At 40.2% G+C, this 25,003-nt stretch overlaps 1 protein-coding gene across 6 annotated transcripts in view; it reads right to left on the reverse strand.

The window, feature by feature from the left end:
* hdac4 (histone deacetylase 4) overlaps window positions 1-22,828 on the reverse strand; it is a 461,100-nt gene extending 438,272 nt beyond the window's left edge. For 2 of the 6 annotated variants that reach the window (XM_048598638.1, XM_048598642.1), the window contains exon 1: window positions 22,574-22,826. The gene's annotated coding sequence lies outside the window, so the exon portion shown is untranslated. Of the gene's footprint in view, window positions 1-22,190; window positions 22,274-22,573 lie in introns of those variants that run through there. The other 4 variants (XM_048598645.1, XM_048598640.1, XM_048598639.1 and 1 more) reach the window with 4 other exon arrangements.
* Between the last annotated feature and the right edge of the window lie 2,175 nt (window positions 22,829-25,003).

Below are 25,003 nucleotides of genomic sequence, written 5' to 3' on the forward strand. Positions count from 1 at the left end.
GAAGTGGATGAACTGTTCGAGCTCCTCGTGGGAGCACGAGGCGGCGCCGATACAGTCATCAATGTAACGGAGGAAGAGGTGGAGTTTAGGGCCAGCGTAGCTACGGAAGAGGGACTGTTCCACGTAACCTACAAAGAGGCAGGCATAGTTTGGGCCCGTGCGGGTATCCATGGCCACCCCCTTTGTCTGTAGGAAGTGGGAGGAATTGAAAGAGAAGTTGTTGAGGGTGCGGACGAGTTCGGCTAAGCGGATGAGGGTGTCAGTGGAGGGGGACTGGTCGGGCCTGCGGGACAGGAAGAAGCGGAGGGCCTTTAGGCCATCTGTATGGGGAATGCAGGTGTAGAGGGACTGGACGTCCATGGTAAAGATGAGGTGTTGGGGACCGGGGAATTGGAAGTTCTGGAGGAGGTGGAGGGCATGGGTGATGTCACGGACGTAGGTAGGGAGTTCCTGGACCAACGGGGAGAAAATAGAGTCGAGATAGGTGGAGATAAGTTCGGTGGGGCAGGAGCAGGTGGAGACAATGGCAGTCAGGTTTGTGGATTTTGGGAAGGAGATAGAAGCGGACGATGCGGGGTTGTTAATCAGTTCCATTTGTCCAATTTACAGTCTATTGGTCAGAATCCATACTGCAAAGCCAGTGTTCAAAATACAGAGATAAGACGAAGTGAAATGCCCTGAGGAGCAGCTTCTCTAATCACAGGTTATTCCTGGCCCACTTTTGCTGATGGATCAGCTCAAGTAATCCTATCAACTGTAAAAGCAGGAGAGAAACATTATGATTGAAGCAGCGGTGATCAGATCCAAGGTTTCAATCAGTGCAATGCCTGAACATGGAGCAGTAACATGGAGTATCTCGTGGAGGAGACTGTAAGAGAGTTTGTATGTTCCTGGGCAAGAAAAGAGACTTAGTGCAACTGGTTGGGTCAACTTCAAAGTTGCAAATGGAAGGCGAGGCTTTGCCCTTTGTGAGCACAGGCCTCAAACAGTCTGCTGTCAAGATGGTGGGGCTGGTCACCTGGATTCAAAGAGAAGTGCAAGAGCGCGAGAGAGAGCGAGAGAAGAACAGTTTGGGAGATACACATACTCCCGTTTCCAAATGCTCATCCACACACCAGGCTGGGAGAGGAGGAGAACCCAAAGTGAAAGGAAACCTGCTTCTGTCCTGGATCCTTGCATGAACTGTTCCAAGGCAAACTTTCAGTTTGTGCAACCAAGGGCAAGGTCAGATTTAGTTAAAGTCAACTTCGAAGTAAGATTAATCCCACTCCTTCCTCTTCCCACTTCACTAATGGCCATGATTTGAGACACAGACCGTCTTTGCTACTTAAACAAAATGGAAAAAGATGTTCTATTAGTTATTTCTGCTGCATTGTTTCTAAAAAAAAACACTCGAGATGTGTGTGTCACTGGCTATTTATTAGCATACATTACCTATCCCAAATGCCTAGCAGTTGCATTGCTCTGAGCCTCAAGTCATTGTAGACCAAACCAGGCAAGGATGACATATTTTCTTCTCGAAAAGGATATTAACGAATCAGATGGGTTTTTATGAAGATCATTACACAATCAACATTAAGCTAGTTTCAACTTCAGATTTTTAAAATGCAAATTTCATTCTGATATGGTGGGATTCAAACTCATAGATCAATACCCTGGAGTTCTGTATTAACAGCCCAGTGAAATTACCACTGTGCCAGTTTGTACGCGTGTACAGAAGTGACTATGAAGACAAGTGGAAAGTTGGTGTTTATTGGGAAAGGAATATAAAAATACAGAAATTTCACTGCAGCTGTATACAGTATTAGTGAGGGCACATCTAGAAATCAGATTTGGTTATTGAAAATTAAAGTGGGGAGAATGGTATTCGAAGTTGTTCAGAGAAGGCTCACAATTTATTTCCTGAGACAAATCACCTTCTTACAACAAAGGTTGAACAGGTTGGGATTTTACCCATTGGAGATTAAACAATAAGTGTTGACCTTCTTGAGGGAGAGACTAGAATTAGGTGAAACAGTTTAAGAATAAGGTTGCCATTTGAAGACAAAAGATGAGGAGGAATGCTTTCCGAGGGTTATTAATTGGTGGAATTCTCCTCCAGAAAGCAATGGAGGATGGGTCATTGAATTTATTCAAAGCAGAATTAGACAGATTTTTCTCAAAGGGTGTTAGGAATATCGAGGTGGTGGGGGGGCAGACAATGACAGAGCAACGACCATAAATAGATCACCATGATTTTTATCAAAAATCACAGAACAAAGTGACCTAGTCATGCTTCTAAGTCACATGTTCTTATGGGAGTCTGCTCCCATTTTCATCCAACACCTAAAAGCAAATGGTATGGTCATTGTCATATGCTGTTTGTGGGATCTCACACAGGAGTGCAAGCAGACCATCAATTCCAATGGTTGGTCTTGCTTACGAGATGACATCTTTCCCTTCCTCAATGGGTAGGTCCCCATGTGACATTCAATTAAATTTTACAATAATTTGATGCATTTCAAAGCCAATTATAGAATCATGGAATTATACAGCACGGAAACAGACCCTTCGGTCCAACCGCTCCATGCTGGACGTAATCCAAACTAAACTAGCCCCACCTGCCTGCTCGTACGAGAACAACTGGGTGCAGTGTGATAATTGATCAATTGCTTGTCATTACCCCATATGATTAGGCCAGAAATGTTAGTAAAAGTATTTATTCTCTCTCAGCCAGCAGTATAATATTCTTTTTTTTTCTCCCAAGCTTTAAATATTTAGTTTAGTTTGGGGAAACTTGGCCAGCATGGGTGAATTGGACTGAACGATCTGTTTTCATGCTGTATGAAAAGAGTGTGTGCAGGACAGGAAATGGAAAAAGGAATCCTGGTAACAGGCACACTATGTTAGCAAGTGGATATTTGCTGTGTATAAAAGAAAAATATAATTAGAAAATGGGTCAGACATTCCACATCAACGTCAGTATACTATTGCAACTGGACTTTTACATCTTAATTCTAAAAATAACATTCTGGAAAATATAACATGAGGATTGCAATAACTACCAAGCTTTAGTCACTTCCTCAAATTATTTCAAGCATGCCAGTACAAAATGATTTAACAACATTTTCAAGCAATACTGAGCAGCAAGAAGAGAGAACAGAGTCAGCAACAAGATCATCTGAGGTCAGGTAAAGAGGCCTAACACATCAGCCTATGACAATGACAGATAGCAACTGAACTGCATTCAGTTATGGGACAGAGCTGGAATGGTGTAGAAGACTATAAAACCAAATCCAATCTGAATTCCTGCTTCTGATAATTAATTAGTGATTCCAGTTAAAAGGCCAGTACCAAAGGTCAAATTTGGTCCACTGTGCTGCTTACCAACCACTTCAATATTGAATAATGTAGAGCATTTCTAGCCTATTCAAAAGCTCAGGATTCAAAAAATGCCCATAATAATGTTCACCTTCTATAAACCAAAGTTCATCCAGAACCATTCTATCGTGTTTTTACATGAATGGAGGCCTATTCACACTCACCTACGTTCTGATGATTTTGCCAAACTCTGAGTCAATTTTCAAATTCCTATCCTTGTTTTGATATTGCTGCAATATCTCACCTTACCTCCTCCTTATAGGGCTCAGGGACCTCTGTGTTCCAATTCTAGCTTAAGCACCAGAAATTCTAAATGCCCCACTTTCTGCTGCCTTAACCACAATTACGCCATTAACTGCTGTTTAAATGAATCTAATTAGTTGGAAAGCCATGATAATGTGAAAGGACCTATATAATCTAAGTCTTCCTTGCTAATCTCTGGATTTCCTCCATGGACGCGAGAAGCAGAAGTCTGAAATACTCTCTAAACCATACATTTTTGATCAAGTTACCAGAATTGTCCAATTCTTACAAGTGTGGGATGGTTGAACTTTGTTGGAACACGTATCTACAGAGTAACATGGTAAGTTTCAATAAGCTAGGAATGCTATATCAATGCAAATGGTTGCTGTTGTTACAACAGCAAGTGGAAGGCCGGATGCAAAGCGAGTTTGCAGAGAGTACGCTTATAGCTCCTGAATACAACGTATTAAGGATGGCAGCATTGGAGGTGTTTAAGATAATTAAAAGAGACTGATAAGATAGAGATTGTTTCTTCTCATAGGAAACTTCAGAAGAGCTGATAACTTTAAAATTAAAGTTCGGTTTGCTACCAAAAGCCACTTATGCACACAAAGTTCAGCGGAAATCAGGGACTTTTGCCCCAGTAGCTGCCTTGTATTAATCAAATGACTAATTTCAAAACTGGGATTGATAGGTTTTTGTTTGGTAAAGGTATTGAAGATTATGAAAGCAAGGTAAGTACATAGAGTTACAGTTAGATTATGGCTGATCTATACATCCTATGACATAAATCCCAAGGTTGTGGTCAGTTGATGTTTTAGGTGTGATTCAAAAGACTACTATAATGAACATTGGCATTTGTTATATGAAATATTTCAAATACTAATAGAGTATGCAAAACTAAACATGAAATGGAATATTCAAAAGGGAAGAAGATGGAGATGGGAGTCAGACAGGACATTGTATTAGATTACAAAAAGTTTCAGACCAATGATAAATGTGTTGGTGTCAGAATCTTTCATTAGTGCTGCATCAGATACAACATGGCTAAAATGCAACCTAGAAACAGAATAATAAAGGACCGGAACAAAGTTAAGGGAGCTGGGAAATAAATAGAGGGAGGAGGAATGGGACTGTGGAAAGGTAGGTGGGATGGGGATAGGTGGATGCAGGTAGGGAGTAGTGGGGATTGGTCAGTGGGAAGGGTGGGGTGGATAGGTAGGGAGGAAGATGGACAGGTTATGTCAGTGATCAATCCCCACTACTCCCTACCTGCATCCACCTATCACCATCCCACCTACCTTCCCCATATTTATTCCCAGCTTCCTTCCCCCTCCCCAGTTCTGATGAAGGGTCCCGACCTGAAATGTCAACTTTCCTGTTCCTCTGATGCTGCCTGACCTGTTGTGTTCCTCCAGCTCCATACTGTGTTGACTCTGTCTCCAATATCTGCAGTTCTTGCTATCTCGGAACAAAGTTTAGGAATTTGAGAGGTTCATCACTTTCAAATTTAGGACGACAACACCCCAAGATCTGTCTAAAAAATAAAACAGTAGTCATTCCTTATAAAATAGCTAGAATCAATCATTTCATTAGCACTGATGTAGCATCTAGTGAAATACCAACGTCATTAAGTAGGCCATCGATGAAAAATGCATAGATGAAATGGTATACGAAAAACTACAAAGCTATTCTATTTGGAAAATCTAGAATCTCGAAGAGGAAAAAGTTGAGCCGACACAGAGAAGATGCATCCACTAGTTGGACAGACTAGGGCCCGAGGGCACAACCTCAGATGAAACGATGACCCGATGACCCTTTAGAACTGAGAAAAAGAGGAATTTCTTCAACCAGAGGATGGTAACTCTGTGCCGCAGATAGCTGTGGAGGCCAAGTCTTATTTAAGTCAGCGGTAGATAGGTTCTTGGTTAGTAATAGGATCAAGGCTCAGACAGTAGCACTGGTAGCAAATATGCTTCTTGAAAGAGATCACAAACTGTTGAAAGGAATCCTAATAATAGAAGGGTGGAAATCAAACAGTAATGATCCAGAAAAATACAGAAAGTAAGATAATGGGTGTAGCTCAAAGTCAAACAGACCAGGAAAAGCCCATGTGATTGGCTTGTGGCTAACGACACTTCCCAACGAGAAGATAATAATAAAAAAAAAAGATGCTAAACCATAAGAATGAGAAAGAATTTGGGCAGTACACAGAGGTGTGACACAGGGCACAACCAGCACAATTACACATGAATATGAAAGGAAAAGCTATTCCGTGATGAGACCCAAGGCTAAAGCAAGGCCAGTGGTACGAGGTTTTGAATAAAACTTGGAGCTAGGTACAAGTAGATTTAACTACGACATGAAAATCAATTTTGAAAATTTTCTTGGCTTTATTAGCAACAAATACTTGGGAATGTAGATCAATTGATATTAAAGCTGCATTTCTGCAGAGAAACCAGTTCAATGGGTAAGTGTATGTTTGGGCACACTCTGGAAATTAAATATGTATACAGGCTAAATTATGGTTCTAGATAGTAGTAGTTCTCAATAGAGTAGTCATAGTCTACTAAGCAAAATCAAAACTGGAAGTCAGGTTTCAGGGAATTTTAAATACATTGAATCGGAAATCAGTCAGAACGGATCAAGTGGCATATTACATCAGCAATCTTATTTGGAAGATGTTAGCTCCATTAATATTTGTCAAAGTAGGACCTCAAGAAAAGCAGCAGAATCCAAAACACTAAGAAGTAAAATTATCACAGAATCCCTACAGAGTGAAGGAAAGCCACTTGGCCCACCAAGTCCACACTGACCCTCCGAAGACCATCCCACCCAGACCCATCCCCGAACCCTATCCCTGTAACCTTGCATTTCCCATGGCTAGCCTGCACATCCCTGGACATTATGAACATTTTAGCATGGCCAATTCACCTACCTTGCACATTTTTGGACTGTGGGAGGAAACCAGAACACCCAGAGGAAACCCATGCAAACTGGCATTCGAGGCTGGAGTTGAACCTGGGTCCCTGGTGTTGAGGCAGTAGCGTTAACCACTGAATAACTGTGCTGCCCCGGTGAGTATTCTGTTTTGAAAATTTCAGCATTGGAAGATGCCAGGAACGTGATACCTGTTCTGTTTAGTGATGCTTCTTATGTAAATCTTTGATTCTCCAGTGCAAGAGGGTTTATAATTTTTCTTTTGGGAGAGGGAGGTAAACATTTCCCTATAACTTCGGAAGCTATAGTGCTCAGAAGAGTCTTTAAAAAAACTCTTAGCAGCAGGAACTCTCATTCTCGTTGAGGCAATAGGTGTGACATTTTTCTTAGCAAAAATATTGGACAAAATTCTACAAGAGGGATGCATCAGCAGCACACATTCAGTACTCTATTGATAATAAGTCCCCATGGGATAATATATATTCAACACCTGAAAGAAAAGAGACAGATCAATTTTTAAAACAAATATCGAAGAACCAAAAATCTCCAAATTGAAAATGGTGGATAACAAGTGAACTGATTGTGCAAGACCTAAGAAACTCTAAGAAATATTTGAAAAATTATGTTTGGAATTCCAATGAGCAGTTTAAATAAAAAGGAATCTGTTGTGATTTTGTATCTGTTTCTGTCTTAGTTTTCATTGTTTATGGAATAGTTAAGAAAAAGAGAATGATGGTATCCCAGGAAATTCCAGCAGGAATGCCAGAAATCAAATTAAACTAGGCTACAAGTAATAATTATATGTTAAAAATAAATAATTGAACAGAATTGTTGACTAAATAGGGAACAAGTAATCAGTGCTGTGTGAGCAGATTAAAACTCAAAAAAGGTGTGTGCTGGATTCTCAGTAACCATGCTTTAACATCTGGTATTTAACAGTCTATTAAATGTCTTTAACATTTTTGATTTTAGTTGCCAATTTTTATTAACGTTACCACATCTCAATAGAGAAAAATATAAAGGTATAAGGTTGCAGAGCTTATGCTGTTTTGACATACCAATGAATAGCAACATACTGATGAAGAACTGTAGCAGAACCAAAGTGCTTCTGATTAGAGATTTATGACTGAAGCATTCATTTATCACTTTGCTCCTGATTGTGCTGTCTGATTTGCTAAGCGATTCCAACAATTTCGTTTTGGTCTCAAGTTTGTGATTCTATGTATAAGCATGTTACTTTGTTTTCAATAGCCGGAAAGAAACAACACTAATAGCATATACTTTATAAAGGAAAAAAGAATACAAATGGGTCATAGGTTTAAAAAAAAAATTGAGGATGTATTTTAAGATTTGATATAAACCATGCCAATGTAACCATCACAGCTCCAGTCCTTTGCCAATGTGATCATTCTAATTCTTAACACCTACTTAAATCAAATTGACCGCCAATCTATATTTTCAGCGATGAAAAGGGTGCGTGGCAGGCATTTTACTGAGGCAAACTTTTACAAGATAGGCTGTTGAGGATGTAACGGATTTCTTTTTCAAACTCTGCTTCTTCAGAAGATTCTTTTTCTTTGGGAATTCAAACTTAACAATCAAATAGCTTTTTTGTATTTACATGCGTATTATCAATGAACTGATTGTGATTCCAGAATTGAAGGGTACAAGTCAACTTAGTCAATAGACTGTATTTCCTCAAGCGCCATTAAATATATATGCTCTACTCTAATATTTGCAAATAGTATTTCAATCAACAAGAAAATAAAGATCACAAAAATCTTTGCATATATTAAGGTCACTGTGTCATAATTGCTAAAATTACAGAAAAGCAGTAAGATTTTAAAAAATACACACAATAATGTCAACAGAAAGTGTTAACCTATCTTCACTTTCAAATGCTAACTAGCTGTTCTGTACTTTCAGCAATTTCTCCTTTTAATGCTGAAACATTATTCACTTAGCTTTACTCAAAAATCCGTATGTACAATTTCTAACTAATGTTACACAGGGAGGAAGATGTTACTATACTTGTCACTATAACTCAATATTTTAGGGTATTTAATCATGCAAAAATGGTTATGTAATAAAATAACAGTTTTAATTCAATTCTCTCTGATGTCTATTCTCTGGGGAAATTGGCAAAAGCAATTTGCTTAGCAAAAAATACTATAGCCCCACAATACCAACAAATTATTGGCATTTATTTCCCCCAGTTGAGTTAATCAAGTGCATGAATGTCGTCTTCAGCAGCAAAAAGAGCATCAAAACTTCAATTTCAACTCTCCCTGCAGAGCGAAAACAACATAGGTTGGGGGGGCAAGACAGTTAAAAATCCAGTTGTTGTAAATTTTACTTGCTCATCAACAGTTCAATTGAGTATGTGCCATTAGAGGTTTTTTCCCTCTGAAAGAAAGCAAACATCAGATCCAGAGGACTGAATTCACTACAATTTAAAATTAAAATTTAAAACAACAATGGAAATACTCAGCAATCACCGTCAGGCAGCATTCTGTGGAGACCGTTAACATTTCAGGCTGAAAAGTCAAAGCCCTGAAACACAATCCAGTATTTTGGTTTTATTTCGGATTTTCAGCATCCACAGTATTCTGCACTGCAATTTTAACCTGTCAGATTTTCTTTTTTGATTGACATCTTTAGTGGAAACCACAATTTTTCACTAAGCAAACCTAGTGAGGAAATGGATTCTTATTAAAATAAGCCACAAAAGGTATTATTAAAACTTTTAAAAGATCATTTTTCCTTATGAGGCAAAAGGAAGAATACATTCGTCTCCAAATGTGGATCTATTTCCCCCACAAACCCATCTTCCCAATTTAGTGACAACCTCGCAGCTCTCGCAGCTGATCCTATTACTTGTTTGTGGAGGTGTTTTTTGCCGAGTTTCATGCTCGAGTTTCAACATAAACCCAACCCACTGGCTGGATCTGAATGAGGCTCAACAGTCAAAAATACCTGCTTTAATTCTTGAGCACTGGACAACTTTCTCACTCCTACCACTCTTCATTCACCAAAACAAATAGCCCAGAGTCAAAACGAGGCGCGATATCTCAATGAAGATTTCACAATACATCTGATTTATTGTACAAACAAGCCATATGCAAATTTATTTGTAAAAACGCTCATGGAAGCAGCCACAACTGAAAGCAATGAAAACCACATGTACAACCTAACTGAGATGCATTGCTCTCTTTAACTTTGTGAATCATTTAGCCTGAATGAACTGAGATGAGGTTCGTGACCAAACAGAATTAAATCCTTGCATGTGAACTGAAGAATAAGTGACTTCAACAGGGTATAGTTATGAACTTGATTCTACCAGTCAAATGCTTCATTCTAAAAACATTTAATGCCAGCAAGGATACAAAGCATCAGAGCTATTCCATCTAGGTTAGGAGAACTTTCAAAGGTGATTGATTAACTTATTGTCACATGTACTGAAGTACTGTACAGTGAAAAGCTTGGTTTAATGTAATACAGGCAGATCATATTAAGCAAGGATGTACAGATCAAAAAAGATTAAGACAGAGCCATACAGGTTACATTGCACAGGTTGTGAGCTAGGCGAGATCAACATTAGCAAGATCAGCATTATTTGAGGCTACAGAGTCCATTCATCAGTCTAATAACAGGCAGGAAGAAGCTGTCCCTGAACCGGTGGAATCTAAAAACAAACAAAAATGACATATTTCATAATTTTAAAAGAAACTTGGTGGTGAACAATTTTCTTCTCCCTTTGGATGGAACAATGCCATAGCAACAAAGCTCATGGCTTGCACCAATTCGCAAGAGATAGAAAGCAGAATTTAAGCACATGGAAGGAGATAAAAATACAAAAGGGACTTCAGCAAAACTGCCTAAAAGTCTAATGTACATTAGCATCTTGTCTCCACAGTCTCTTTTTTGATAGGGAAACGTGGTTTAAAGTAGTCATGTTCTTGGACAAGATCCAACAAGTAAAATGGGAAATTGATACTTCATTTTATTAGAAGCCTACTAAATTTTAAAGACGGTCCCCAGTTAGCCCCAAAAATCAAACCCACATTAATGCAGCAAAATCTTGGGTAGGACAGAGATAGATTGGCTTCAGTATCCCAAGTAGGGAAATAGAGAAATATAGTAGTCCAAGATATTTACTCCTGATTGCAAATCAAGACCAGAGCAAAACAAAAAAAAAGGTTTGAATAGATACTGTACAGGAATAGCGTTATGCTCAGATCTGATATCCTCCCCCAAAATTCCAGGTGAAATAGCTGTTGAGCATTTATCCTTTCTGCTTGGAAAAGAATGGCCACTTGGGAAAGAGAACAAAAACTAACAAGGAATAAACAGCTTCAGAAAAAGGATAGGAGCGGGGGGAGATGTTCCCACGTAATTGATGCCACATATCAAATCCAGTCTCCCAAATAATGCTAAATTACAAGAAGAATGAAATAAATGGACACCAAGGGTCAGATTTTGGCTCCCAGGGTAGATAATTTGCAGTGGTTGTCTCAGGTTTAAAAACATGCCTAAAGCACCCAATTTTACTCCCAGAGTTGGGATGTGTGTGATGGATAAGACACTGACAAGAGATTTATACAAATAATTTATTCTAATGACTTAAAGATGCCAATCAAAAAACAGTTAAAAATTAACTGCATTCTTAAAACTACTAAGCCAATGTTTTCATTCGTCTGGGCACTCAGCCAGGCATGATGATCTCATGTCAATTTCTCAATGTTTACTTGGAGGAGGAGGTCTGAAATGTTTGAAGCTTCAAAGTTATTGAAACTTTACTGGTCAGCGTGATTGACACTTTTATAGGGTTGTAGATACAGCAATTTACATCTCCAAAAAAAAAAAATGATTTGCAAATGGGTGCTAAGTGAGCACAGAAAAAAAAAAAAGAGTTCTTAAGAGTTGGCGCGACTAAGCATGCTAAAAACTTTCAAACTTGCCCTTCAAAAGTTTCCCAAATCCAGAATATTACTCCTGAGGAACCGTGAACCACAAGTCATGCAGAAACGGGACCAAATCCATGGAAATTATGACTGAGTTGGCTAGGGGGTGCATACGGGGCAGGAATCTGGAATCAAGCATTGCATACCATTTTTAAATATCTCCAGAGGCATTCAGATTCTTTGAAAATCTAGGCTCAAGTCTAGCCATGGATTGTAGTTATTTGCAGATCTAATGCAGTGATGATCAGAAATGTGTGATGGGATTAAAATTACAACTTGAATGCCAAAGGAAAAGGTTCACCCAAACGCTAATTTACAAAATTAGCCCAGATATGGGCATTTAAGTACATACATTTTTGGTGTGCTATTTAACTTTATTCCTGAAACTAATGACCATTGCCATTGTGGCCCCCTTTTTTTTAAAATTCATTCACAGGACATTGGCACCACTGGCCAGCATTTATTACCCATTCCTAATTGCTTAGAGAGCCAGTAAGAGTCAACCACATTGCCATGGGCTCTGGAGTCACATGCAGGCCAGGCCAGGCAAGGATGGCAGTTTCCTTTCCTAACGGACATTGTCCATTGGCAGAAAAACCCATCTGATTCACCAAAGGTTTCATGGTCACCATTAGACTCCTAATTCCAGATATTTTTGAGTTTAAATTGCACTATGACAGGATTCAAACCGGTGTCCCCAGAACATGAACTGGGTCATTGGATGAACAGTCTAATCATAATACCATTGCATCCCGTCTCCCAGTGTCAACCTTGCATCTGCTCACTCTATAAACCAAACACACATCTGCAAGAAAATGATAAAACATCGTACAATACTCCTGTATAAATCAAGTCATTTTTTAAGTTTAGGAAACAGTTGAAAATAGTGCAATTTCACAGTCAAAGGTAAAAAGGAGATTTTAATCCAAAAAGGAGATTAACAATCCGGATGGTCAACCTGCAGCAACTGCCTGGCGTGGGAAAGTAAGGAAATCGGAACATATAAACAAACACTATACTTTGCCACTATGAGGACAATAATAGTGCAACAAATCCTGCAATTATATTACTGTGGGAATGAATCCATTTTTATTTTCACTCATTGATTAAATTTATGGACAGTTTACGCAAAAAAAAAAGTATATTCAACAAACCCCAATAATGCAAGATCTGAATCAATTCTTAGTTTACAGTCTTGATCTCATCAAGAAAATCTCAATATGGATTTTACAGACTTTTGTAAATTTCAATGCTGTCAAACCATATATTTTACTTATATATCTGCAATTTAAATCGGTTTCACAGTGCATAAACAGAAAGGCCACTATTTAAAATAGTCACTTTCAGCCTGTAGAATATGATCCTCCAAAAATCTACATCCCCAGCAATCTAAACGCAAAAATAACTACATTTAAAATGTACGACATGGATGCAGTGAAGAATTGCTTTTAGTGTTCCTCCAAATAAATACCTCATTTTTTGAAAGCAGCCTGAAAAACATGCTTTAAAAAAAATGATGTACCAATAGTTACCAAACACACTCTCCCATTTTACACTGCTGTATCTGTAAATATAGGGAAAGTGTAGGAAAGCAGTTCGAAACAAAACTTTACCAAAAACTAAGTTTTCTACAGGCACAACTCAAGTTTCTTCTGTCTCTGTGGGTCTGTTTCCATGCTGTATGGCTCTATATGATTTCTAATCAAACTATTCAGAGATGTTATCACACACCTCTAGAGCAAGTAGGATTTGAACCTCGGCCTCACGATTCAAAGGGACACTACTACTACAGTACAAGAGCACTACAATTGCTCAACTTCACGTTGAAAGTATAGATGATGTTTTAACAGTTAGCACTGTACTAAACCCAACATCTCAGAATCACTTATACACAGTGTAAAGCACAGAAACTGAGAAAAAGGAAAGGGAAATGAGAGACTGGCTCAATTAAACCAGGCCAATAAACATGCCTGCAAAGAAAAAGATACACCCAAACGCTAATTTACAAAACTAGCCCAGATATGGATATTTAAGTACACATATTTTTTGTGTCCTAACGTGGCAGACCTAGGATCAGAACCAATGGTGAGTTTCCAAGGGGAATTCATAGAATTGGAACAACTTGCATTACTCAAAAACTTTAACATAATTAAGCATTTCGAAATGTTTCATTGAAGCTTGATCAGAACATTTGACACTATGCCACACGAGAGTCTGTAAAAGTCAAGGAATGTTTTAAAAAGGTGTCATAAAGGAAAAAATCAAAAGTCACACGACACCAGGTTATAGTCACAAGCTTTTGGAGCACTGCTTCTTCGTCAGATGAAGTGAAGAGAGCACAGACTATATAATTAGACAGATCAAAAGATCATAGAAGTGGTGTGAGTGGAGTGTCAACAGGCTGAATGATTGGTCTCTGCAGGTGATCAAGAGTGTCAGATGGTGTGAGTGAAGTGTTAACAACTGAATAACAAGTGAAGAGATGACTTATAATCTAATTTCTTGAGACAGAGAGATAATCACAAATTATTAAAAATAAGATGGTGCTGGAGGCAAACCAAATGACTGCAGGATCTAGCCAAAGTAACAAGCAATCCAAACTGTACAAACTAATTAAGGTAGAGAGATCATAACAAGTTATCAAGGTGATGGTGTCAAAACAGGACAGTAAGGAAGATTTTACAGAACAGTATTGGTAAGGTCACATGTAGTGCGACATGAACCCAAGATCATGGTTGAGGCCATCTTCATGGGTACGGAACTTGGCTACTAGATTCTGCGTTTTTATGTAGCTCGAAGGCTGCCTTGGAGGACATTTACTGGAAGATCAGAGGCTGAACGGCCTTGACGCTCAAGTGTTCCCTAACTGGGAGGGAACATTCCGCAACAATTGCAAGACAGTGTCCGTTATCCGATGTCTTAGAGCCTGCATGGTCTCGCCAATATACCAAGCATCAGGGCATCTTTGCCTGCAGCATATGAGATAGACAACATTGGCCGAGTCACACGAGTATCTGCCATGTATGCGGTGGATGGAACCCAAGATCGTGGTTGAGGCCATCTTCATGGGTACGGAACTTGGCTATCAGTTTCTGCTCAGTGATTCTGCATTGTTGTATCTTGAAGGCCACTTTGGAGGACGCTTACCCGAAAATTGGAAGCTGAATGTTCTTGACCACTGAAGTTCCCCGACTGGGTGGGAACATTCCAGTCTGACAATTATTACATGATGTCCATTCGTCTGTTTTCTTAGCGTCTGCATGGTCTTGCCAATATACCATGCCTCAGGGCATCCTTGCCTGCAGCATATGATATTGATGGCTGAGTCACATGAGTATCTGCCATGTAAATGGTGGGTGGTGTCCCCACGTGTGATGGTAGTATGCATGTTGATGATCTGGTATATCTTGCGGAGGTTGCTGTGGCAGGTTGTGTGGTGTTGTGGTTGATGTTGTCCTGAAGGCTGGGTAGTTTGCTGTGAACGATGGTCTGTTTAAGGTTTGGTGGTTGTTTGAAGGCGAGAAGTGGAGGCGTAGGGATGATCTCAGCGAGATGTTCGTCATCGTTGATGACGTTGAAGGCCGCGAAGAACATGGTGTGGTTTCACCACTCTGGGCAAGTACTTGCCCAATGAAGAGCACTATCGGTTGTATTCTGTGTCTGTCTTCTGAGGAGGCCATTGCGGTTTTTCGCTGTGGCACATTGGAACTGGTGATCGTTGATTTGAGCATCATATACGGTTCTTATGGGAGCATCTTTCGGTGTCCGCCACTTTCCTCCTCATCTGAGCAGATCCTGTGTCTGCACAGGTCTTGCCCCGAGGGGATGGATTCTTCTAATACATTTAAGGTGGAAACTAGAGAAGTGCAGCTTCGTGAGGTTATTTGTGAGCTTGCAGTAGAATGGGTTATTGAACTGTCCGCCCTTGATGGTGTTGCATGTATCCAAGAACGAGACTGATTCTGAAGAGTAGTCCATGGTAAGTCTGATGATGGTGGGATGAAACTTGTTGATATTGTTGTGTAGTCATTTAGTGAGTCCTCGCGATGAATCTAAAGAGCAGCCGGTCCAATGAGACAATCAATGAACTGGAGCAGTCGACCAAGAGATCTGCAGTGCAGCAACTGAAAGAGAGCGCCAACTTGGACCTCTCTAGAAGGCTGCTGCCCTAGGCTCGACATGTACACTGAAGCCATTGGGAGATGCCAGATTCTTCAGCTGTGCTAACCAGATAGCACAGAACGTCACCCAGGCACAATGCAGCGCCATCCATGTTCTCAAGACCAACCACAACATCGTCCTCAAACTAGCAGACAAAAGAGGAGCTATCATCGTACAGAATAGAACAGACTACTGCAAAGAAGTATACAGACAACTGAACAACCAGGAACACCACAGGCAACTACCTGCCAATCCAACCAAAAAACACACCCGTCAACTCAACAGACTGATCGAAACCTTTCGATCAAGACCTTTGAAATATCCTATGCCCTCTCATCCCGTGTACTTCTCACATAGGAGACTTCTACTGCCTGCCGCAGATTCACAAAGTCAACATGCCTGGATATCCCATTGTATCAGGCAGTGGGACCCTGTGTGAGAATCTCTCTGGCTACATCAAGGGCATTTTGAAAACCATTGTACAAAGAACCTCCAGCTTCTGTTGTGATGTTACAGACTTCTTATAGAAACTCTGCACCCACGGATCAGTCAAACCAGGAACATTCTTCATTACAATGGCAGTTTTGGAACTGTACACCAGCATCCCCAACGATGACAGCATCACTGCAACAGCCTCAGTACTCAACGGCAACGACTGCCAATTTCTAGACACCATCCTATAACTCATCCACCTCATCCTCAACCACAACGCCTTCACTTGTGATAACCAGCTCTTCATGCACACACACAGAACAGCCAAGGGGACGAAATTTACACACAAAAATGCTAATTTTTTCATGCACAAGTTCAAGCAAGATGACTTTGCTGTACAGGACCTCCAAGCAACGCGATACACCAGAAACATTGACATTTTCTTCCTTTGGATTAATGGCAAGGAATCACTAAAACAACTACACAACGATATCAACATGTTTCAACCCACCATCAGACTTATTGTGGACTACTCTTCAGAATCCGTCTCATTCTTGGACACATATATCTCCATCAATGACGGACACCTCAGTATCTCGCTCTACCAGCTGCTCTTCTCTAGCTTCCACCTTAAATATATTAAAGAAGCCATCCCCTATGGACAAGCCCTGCGCATACACAGGATCTACTCAGACATGGAGGAAAGGGACAGGCACCTAAAGATGCCCCCATAAGAATGAGATATGATGCTCAACTCATCAATCGCCATAGTGAAAAACTGCAGTGACCTCCATAGAAGATAGACACAAGATACGAACGATAGAGTACTCTTCGTTGTCCAGTATTTCCCTGGAGCAGAGAAGCTACACCATGTTCTTCGCGGCCTTCAACATGTCATTAATGACAACTAACATCTTGCCAAGATCATCCCTACGCCTCCACTTCTCGCCTTCAAACAACCACCAAACCTTAAACAGACCTTTGTTTGCAGCAAATTACCCAGCTTTCAGCACAATATTGACCACAACACCACACAGCCCTGCCACGGCAACCTTTGCAAGACATGCCAGACCAGATTATCAACATGGATATTGCCATCACACGTGGGAACACCATCCACCGCATACACGGCAGATACTCGTGTGAATCGGCCAATGTTGTCTATCTCATATGCTGCAGGCAAAGATGCCCTGATGCTTGGTATATTGGCCATGCAGGCTCTAAGACATCGGATAATGGACACTGTCTTGCAATTGTTGCGGAATGTTCCGTCCCAAGTGGGGAACACTTGAGCGTCAAAGCCGTTCAGCCTCCGATCTTCCAGTAAATGTCCTCCAAGGCAGCCTTCGAAATACATAAAAACGCAGAATCACTGAGCAGAATCATGAAGATGGCCTCAACCATGATCTTGGGTTCATGTCACACTACATGTGACCCTACCATTACTGTTCTGTAAAATCTTCCTTACTGTCCTGTTTTGAAACCATCACCTTGACAACTTGTTATGATCTCTCTACATTAGCTTCTACAGTTTTGGACTGCTTGTTGCCTTGATTAGACCCTCACCAAGCGACTCATAACTAGCATGTTATTCCAGTCATTTGGTTTGTCTCCAGCACCATTTTTAATTATTTGTAATTCTCTCTCTGCATCAATTAATCAGATAAGTCATCACTTCACTTGTTATTCAGTTGTTAACACTTCACTCACACCGTCTGACATTCTTGATCACCTGCAGAGACCTATCATTCGGCCTGTCGACACTCCATCCACACCACTTGTATGATCTTTTGATTTCTGATTATATAGTCTGTGCCTGGGTGCTCGCTCACTTCACCTGACAAAGGGACAGCGCTCCAAAAGCTTGTGATTTCAAATAAACTTGTTAGACTATAACCTGGGTTCGTATGACTTTTGACCGTGTCTACCCCAGAGCAACACCGGCATCTCCACATCATAAAGGAGAAAGGCACAGAGGACTTCAGGAAGGATGTGTCAGTTTAGAGGTCAGAGCTAGCTGAAGGCATCGCTGCAAAAGGAGACATAATAGAAAGCACTTAATAGCAACTGGGGAGGTAAGAGAAAGAAAACAAAACAAAAATCCCTCTCAACATGTACAGTAATGCCACAGCAAAGTAATGAATTTCATGAACAGCAAAAGATTTTTTCAATGTTGCATCAGCAGTTATTAAATTGCTTTATCCCAATGATTATTCTAAGTATTCTTGAAAGATTCAAGAAAATTGAAAAACTGAGAGAAGTGCACTATTACAACTTCAACTAATGTCAAATAAACATCTGTTTTTAATGAATCTGCCCACATTTAAATTTAGATTCAATGTGTGCAGCTCTATAACAAATGTAACTATAACAAATTGCTATTTGAAAATCACTTAAGTTTTTGAAAAGTATCTCAAGTTTTTAACTGCACATCTCAGAAATGTTTCCTTAGCAGGACTCCTAAAGAAGGAGCAAATGATAAGAAGCCTGACCCTTAAGCCAAGTGTTAGGTCTCAGACCCCTAAGGAAATGCAATGAAGTAGACGATCATAAAAGGAAGACTGCTAGCAGATGGTGATAACTGTGAATGAGACAGAAAGGCTGGCTTGAGACCAGATGATGTGGATTGCTGCTGTGCAAAGGCTGTCAGGGCTAAAACATTCAAGGTAGAGCCATTAATTGAATTAGAGCCATTAACCACTTTAGTTTATCTTCCAATCCTCCCCCAATCACTACTTGCACTAAATATTAAACAGCTGTTAAATGTTATGCCACTGTAAATCACAGGTAGACTCCAGGCTCAAACAATTATTTTCATAACAAATAGGATATATTCTAATAAACTGACCATTGCCAAAGAGGCTAGGGTCACTTATAATCATTCAATCACTATTAATACGTGATCACCATGCATCAACTAAATACGGTAACTGACAAGCTGTTAAAAGCCACCTGGAGTACTGCGTGAAATTTTGGGCATCTCATCTACTGAAAAAGGATGTACAGTCTTAGCAAGATGATGCAGTGTACAATCACCACAACACCAGGCTGAATGATTAAATTATGAGGACAGGCTGCACGTGCAAGGCTTGTGTTCTACAAAATACAACAGATTAAAGGGTGATGAATTGGAGGTAATTTTGAAGTTGATACGGTAGTTAGAGAAGGTAGATAGAGTATAACTATTATTACACCCGGTGGGTGAGCCCAGAACAAGAGGTCATGACTGCAAAATAAGTTCTAGGACATACAGGGATGACGTCCACATAAAACAATAGTAGAAACCTGGAACTCTTCAGGAAAAAAAAAAGAGCTGTTGAATAATATCCCTTTTGTTTGGAAGTGTGCAGCCTCTAGACTTTCTTTTGCACTGTTACGCATACTAAGCATCTTAAGGGGGACAAAATTTGTATGATCTTTGAAAACGTGAGTGTAAGTAGGAGGCAGCACAACTTAGAGGAAACATTGGTGTTGAAGCAAAGTCAATTCAAACTTTTAAAAACATTTTTAATAGATTATATACTAGAAAAAATTCTAATAAGGCAAGAATATTGAGAGTTACGGAACCAAAGTGGGTAGATAGTCAAGTTACAAATTAGCTATATTCTAACTGCATGGAAGACGAACTTGAGATGTGTTGACTAGTCTCCTTATCTGAAGGTGGAGCATTTAATGTCAGTGGTAACTAGCGTACAACATATTCAAATTCTGCAATGCTTTAAAGTGTTAACAAGTGAACATATTAAATTTTCATAACAATGACCACTGATGTCCCTTATCAAACTCAAGACTGAATGCTGTATTTTCATAAGTCACCAGTGACCAGTTTTATAAATTTACATCATGTTCAAACAATCAATTTGCGTTTGAATAACTGGGGAACAAGTACATTTCACCTGCCAGACAGATGATGACTGTTTGCAACCAAACTTTTTGTGCCACATCTAAACAAGGACATTAAGATATGCAGGTTTCCATTTGTTGTTTGTGTAAAAGAGAAAATATAATACACCTGGGCAAGAGCCCTCTCACATTATTCTTGTGGAGATTAAACAATGTGATAGATCCACCAACACTTAAATCTCTCCAGGTGGAGAAATAAATCAGATTTTTCATGGGAAAATATAGAATCATACCAACATAATACTCCTTATATCTAATCAATGTGTAAATTGTACATATTTTGACAATTTGTTCTGTTCAAAAATATATTAATAAAACAGCAGCACTGAAGGTACCAAAACATAGTACAAACAAAACTGAGCTACAATAAGACAAGATTTTTTTACATTCAGGGTTCATTAGAAGATATTTTCATTTATGGCGTGTCATTTTTCAGAAAACTGTTGAGTGCTGCTTTCCCCAACTGTACTTTTACAGGGCTATTGGCTGTCACATTCGAGTAAGAAGGTCTTCAGATTAAGAATTACAGTAATTTGATTCAAATGTACATTCATTTGGAATAACGAAATTAATAACTTATTGTTTAACTGACCTTACTAGTTCCATTACGTGTACTGATGCCTACAGCGATAATAAAAGTTTTCAAAAATAACAATTTAAAACCTTCACAGCGCGTCCCACGACTCACTTGGAGCTTGAACGAAAACAATCCGAAACGGAATGAAAGCTAACTATGGCAATAAGCAGATAACTCTGCATTTAAAATTAATAATTTTCACATCTTCAACAAAGTTAACGCAAGTCTTTCGATGTTAATCTTGGACTTTAGATACCGAACGTCTTTTAGCAAAGGGAAAAAGGCCTATTTTTTTTAGGTTTCGTCTCTTCCCGCTCAAATTGACAAAACGTTCATGAACGAAGATCAAGGAATGTACAGTACAGAGTTAAACTCTTAACCAATCGGTCGCTTTTGCAGATGTACTTTACATTAGATCAAAGAATGTTATTGAGAAACTCGTATACAGTCACATCAACTTTCCTCCCTATATAAGTAAATTCAGTGAGACTCAAACGAACATGAATTATTCTTTTAGACCTGTTTTACTGACGCTTAATCTTTAACAAGTTCTTTAGGGCTCTTTGGAAGGTCCATTTAGTTACCTAAATGGCATACCTAAATAATCAAACAGATACACTCAATTATCCGCTCACTACAAAAAGAAAATGCTTAATCCGTTCTCATTTTCAACCGTCCACTGTGCATCTCAAGTCACCAGTTCCTCCAATCAGTGAAGTGTGACACTCTGCAAACACCAAGAAACCTTCAATTAGATTCCCTAATCTCCAATAATTTGGAGAATGCTAGAGTATGAAAGATCCTACAATTCAAGCCAACCTTAAAAAAAAAGTAATGAACTAAATGTCTCAAGTTTGACTGCTATTCAAAAACTGTTGGAGGCGTACTTATAAGGATACTGAAGAGGGAAAGAAAGATCAGTGCAGTTGTGGTAGCATGCTCTTAATTAGTATCCACGGTCACAGGAACAATGAGTATTTGAACAAAGATGCCACAGTGAACCAAGACCTTTACAACCAGACTTCAAATCAGGAAAGGAGGAAACTAAGCGAGAAACTAAAATACACCTGATTCCAACCCCCCCCATTTTTGTTGTCAATCGACTTCTATTTACGAGTTCATATCTAGGTAGAAAGAATCGTCCCCTCCTAAAACAAACTATGCTTTTCAGTTTGGCTTAATCTCCCTTGAGTCAGATCCCCACATAACACTCTGTCAACTGGTTGGATTCGCCCAGCTCACCAAAATTAATTTCTAGAAAAAAAAATCACTAATTCACATACACAACATTCCATTCCACGCTTTGTTTATTTGTGCTTGCTCAACTTGGACATCGAAATAGCTGATTCACCCAATTTGAGTGGGGTTGCTCGCTTCCAGCTCTCAACCCATTCAAGTTTAATTGGGTCCATTTGCATCCGTTCAAGGCTCAGCGAGGTTCGGCCTCGCCTTTTGGACGCCCGGGTGATGCAAATTTATTTAATGCGATTTGATGAGGCCGATCCACACTGCATCAAGCAGCCAAGTTTAAGCCCACACGGTACACAGTAAGAGGTGTGTATATGTCGAAGATCCACGGTTTGGCGTTAAGCCACTCCGTCTCAACCTACCTTGACCTGCCGGAAGCCCCACCCTCGCGAGACGTTGATTGGGTATTGCCCGTTAGCAACGTCCCAAACAAACGAGCATCGGGGTTTCCGATTGGTAATGGTAGCCATCCATCAGTCAGGCATTTCCGTTCATGAAGTTTAGTTGCTGTTAACAGTAAATACTTCAATCGGTAAGCGAGAGGTTAGGAGGAGGGGAATGAGGGGTAAAAATAAATACTGAAACCCAACCACCGATGAAAGACTGTTCACTTTCAGAAATCAAGCCGTTGTGAAAATCTGTGAGCAGAACCACTTCGTACTATCCGTTTAAAGTCAGGGAAGGGAGGTGGAAGGACAATTGGAGTCGGAGAGGAGAGAGAGCCATTAAAATCGCCGTGTCTTACCCGAGCGCTGCAGCCAGTGAGCGGTAGATGAGAGCTTGTTTGGTGGGAAGGGCGTTTGTGGGTCGAGTAGATCAGATTTTACCGACGGAAAATGGGGATATCTAGCGACGTGCTGGAGAGAATCAATGCGGCTCGCTGAGGGGTTCCGCCATGTTTGCTCGCCTCACTGACACTCACTGAACAACAAGCTTGCGAAGCGACAGCAGCTTTGCTCGGGGTGGGGGGGGGTGGAGAGACTTGGTGGTTGAACACGTGACAGATTCCCGCCAATCGCAGCTCTGTTCGATCCAACAGTTTCAGCTATTTTTAGAACCTTGTTTTTTTTTCTCTTCGATTTGAAAGGAGCGCGAGCCCCCGCCCGCCTGCCCGGTGCAGCTACAGTGCGCAGGCGCCCCTTTCTTCTGGAGCACCCCTACCCCACGCCCCGCCCTAAAACTTCACCCCCTACCTCTTTGATGCCCCGTTTCGCACCCGCAACCTCCCCTTATCCCGAGAGGCGACGCTTTTCTGCCACTCTGGTATATTTTCTCACGCTAACTCGTTATCCATCGCTTTAATCTCATCCGCTGTTCCCTGTTTGCTGCCTTTTGCACGGCACACATTGCCTCCCCTCGCAAAAAAAAGTCGTGCTTTTCTTTATTTTCGTTACCAATGAACATTTTAGAAAAGAACTATCAAATTACCACGCCGTGACTTGCTGTGGTGGGGCTGACAAATCCTTAAATCTCTGTTTCCAATAGTACACATTTTAAGAATGCAAGCTACAATCACGAGGTGTTTCAAGATCTTGTCCCTGCAGAACTGGGCTAATCCAGTATTAAATTCCGCATGTTAATTCACCAACTCATTTGCTTTCACTTTTCACCTCCTGGTGTTTCCTTTTTCCTTCTAGAAAATTACTTTGTTTCCATTCGCCAGTTTTTTTTTCTCTATTTGGTAATTATGATCCGTGTTCCTTTTGCATTCATTGCCTAAAGTACATATTAGTTATATTTTGCATATGTATTAAGATGATAGGGTAGTAGAGAGAGTGGGCTGTGTTTGACAAGTGGTCTCACGTGTACCATCTTTGGTCCTGGCATCTGTATTTTTAACGGAAACGTATATGTTGCACTTAGTACATCATTTGCCCAGTGTCTCGGGTGACGACGAAGATCACTGTATTGAGATCCAAAGTAAATTTTATTGGAAAGCAGTGTGCATTTTGGCAACTGCTTCAAGAAATGTTTTGACATTTGTAGAATACACGGTAGAAAATGAATATATTCATTGTGCTGTTTAGTTCCAAAGCAAAGAGATTAGAAAAGGGTGATCAGTGAAGTCAAGGGAGTTGGAGATGCAGAGGAGTTAGAGTAAATTTCACAAGATTCGACTGTTTTAATTTAAATAGTCTAATCAACTCAGTGTAACCTAAACAATAATAATTTTAGTATGCGCCCGATAGCATCATTAATATAACTAAAAGCAATTTAATGAAAATATCTGAATTTGTAATCCAGCATGTCAGGAGAGGGGCAATGTTGAAGAGAACTGTACCATAGTGGTTTGAAATCTAGGAGCCTATTCAGCCCCATGCCTCCAGATCAGTGAGTCCTATCCATGGCAGGAGATAGGTCGCCTGGACGTGCTGTTTGAAGAACAGGGTTTTCAGTTGCATTTTAAAAGAGCCACAGCATCACTTCCCATTAGAACAAGGGTCAGAATGGACCTCCTCAGCAATTGTCAGTGACAATGAGTGATGGTGTTTCGATGTAATGCTGTTCTGTGGATCTTGGATGCATCACTGAATATCATGATACAGTTTAAAGGATCAACAGAGATATTTAGTTTCCAGAAGATGGGAGGTAAAAGTTTTCCTTGGAGACTATGTGGCTGGAAGGGGCAGAGGGGTGATCAGCAAGAGTGTGGAGCCTGGCCCCTGGATACAATCTGTAAGAGATTTAATTATTTTTACGGTGTTTCCAAACCACCACCACAACCAATCATCCCTCATTCTGACTTCCCAAGGTTTTTGCACAATAACCCTTAAGCTATTACACCTTTGCAGGTACATCCATCTCTGTTTCCGTCCTACATTCTCATGTTCCCATCTGACAGCTTCATCTTATTGGCATATCAAACATATCTTTTGTCTTCTCAACATGTGTCTTTTCATATACTCATTTCACTTCTTGCAAAAGAAGGGAGTGTAGAAGAACAAGGGAGAGCCTCTCCATTAATCAGCCTGACTGCTTCAGATTGGCAAGCCCTTGTGAAAAGCACTGGTACATATGGTTGTTGATGATGGAGAAGTGGAGGCCTTGCTACCTTTTTCCTTTCCTGGGACATGGGCAGCCCTGGCTGGGTCAACATTTATTGTATATCCCTAGTTGCCCTTGAGAAAATGGTTATGCGTTGCTTTCTTGAACTGCTTCATTCTATTTGTTGTTG

The sequence above is a fragment of the Rhincodon typus genome, chromosome 7 (assembly GCF_021869965.1).
Source record: "Rhincodon typus isolate 14 chromosome 7, sRhiTyp1.1, whole genome shotgun sequence".
NCBI lineage: Eukaryota > Metazoa > Chordata > Chondrichthyes > Orectolobiformes > Rhincodontidae > Rhincodon > Rhincodon typus.